Raw genomic sequence first — 2076 nt, 5'->3', positions numbered from 1 at the left:
GGCTCCTCCTGGGGGCAGAAAGGGAGGCCTCCATTTTCACTCTCCTCCTCCAAAGCTGTACGGAAAGCTTGCAGGGAACAAAAGCTGCTGAGAGCAAACCCGAGCAGATTACTTAGCCCGGACGGCAAGGGCGGGGCAATTCCGCCTCCAGCAAAGACATTTGGGAACCATGGCAACAGGCCCCTCCCCCAGAAGATCAGCAGGAACAGCCAGCCAAGACCAAGTTTACCAATCAATGAGAAGGGCAGAACTCCAGCGCTAGGGGAATACTGCACATAGAATTCATGGCTTTTTCCCGCCTGATTCTTTAGTCTTTCAAAGTTAATTTTTTTAATTTTCTTTTTTTCTTTTTCTATTTTTTTTTTTGAATTTTTCTTTTTCTCTTTTTCAACCAACATCTTATCAATCCCTTTTTAAAAAATCTTTTTTATTTTTCATTTTTAGAGTCATAGTCTATCCCTTCATTGTAGTTAACCTTATTTTTGGTATATATATAAGTTGTTCTCTCTTTAAAATTTTGGGATACAGTTTCTTCTAACAGACCAAAATATACCCTAAATCTCTAGTGTATGGCTTTGTTCTAGTCTCCTGCCTGATCACATTCTCTCCCTTTTTTTTTTTTAATTTCTCTTCTTTCTTTTTTCAACCAACTTCTTATCTTATCAATTCCTTTTATAAAATCTTTTATAATTCTCATCTTTACAGTCATATTCCATCCCTTCATCATATTTACCCTTATTTTTGTACATATATAAGTTTTTCTTTCTTTAAAATTTTTGGAGGCAGTTTCTTGTAACAGACCAAAATACGCCCAAAATCTAGTGTATGGCACTGATCTATTCACCAGCCTGATCATATTTGATCATATTCTTTTTTTCTTTTTCCTTTTTCTTTCCCTTTCTTTCCCCCCGGTTTCAGGTCTCTTCTGATTTGTTTAGTATCTATTTTTCTGGGGTCATTGTTACCCTGTTAGCATTTTGTTCGCTCATTCATCTGTTCTCCTCTGGACAAAATGACAAGACAGAAAAACTCACCTCAAAAAAAAGAACAAGAGGCAGTACTGACTGCCAGGGACCTAATCAATATGGACATTAGTAAGATGTCAGAACTAGAGTTCAGAATGATAATTATAAAGATACTAGTTGGGCTTGAAAAAAGCATGGAAGATACTAGAGAAACCCTTTCTGGAGAAATAAAAGAACTAAAATCTAACCAAGTCAAAATCAAAAAGGCTATTAATGAGGTGCAATCAAAAATGGAGGCTCTAACTGCTAGGATAAATGAGGCAGAAGAGAGAATTAGTGATATAGAAGACCAAATGATGGAGAATAAAGAAGCTAATTCCTACTGGATCACGAGGGCAGAATTTGAGAGATAAGTTATACCATAAGACGAAACAATATTAGAATAATTGGGATCCCAGAAGAAGAAGAAGAAAGAGAGAGAGGGGCAGAAGGTATATTGGAGCAAATTATACAGAGAACTTCCCTAATTTGAGGAAGGAAACAGGCATCAAAATCCAGGAGGCAGAGAGAACCCCCATCAAAATCAATAAAAATAGGTCAACACCTTGATATCTAATAATAAAACTTACAAATCTCAGAGACAAAGAGAAAAATCCTGAAAGCAGCTTGGGACAAGAGGTCTAAAACCTATAATGGTAGAAACATTAGATTGGCAACAGACCTATCCACAGAGACCTGGCAGGCCAGAAAGGACTGACATGATATATTCAGAGCACTAAACGAGAAAAATATGCAGCCAAGAATACTATATCCAGCCAGACTGTCATTGAAAATAGAAGGAGAGATTAAAAGCTTCCAGGACAAACAAAAACTAAAGGCACTCTTTTCTTTCTACCTGAATTGATTTATCCATAATTTTTACATGGCTGGCTCCTTCTTACCTATTAGATTTGGCCCTTCTTCACAGACTCTCCCTGACTACCCTGTTTCAAATAGTCACCTGGTTATTTTCTTTGCATAGCATTTATCTCTAATATCCTTCTCATTTGTATCTATCTATCTACCTACCTACCTTTCCATCTTCCTTTATTATTTCTCCCTCAAAGGTGTG

The sequence above is a fragment of the Halichoerus grypus genome, chromosome 9 (genome assembly GCF_964656455.1).
Source record: "Halichoerus grypus chromosome 9, mHalGry1.hap1.1, whole genome shotgun sequence".
Taxonomy (NCBI): domain Eukaryota; kingdom Metazoa; phylum Chordata; class Mammalia; order Carnivora; family Phocidae; genus Halichoerus; species Halichoerus grypus.
The sequence above is the reverse complement of the archived record's forward strand: the minus strand, read 5'-3'. Positions refer to the sequence as shown.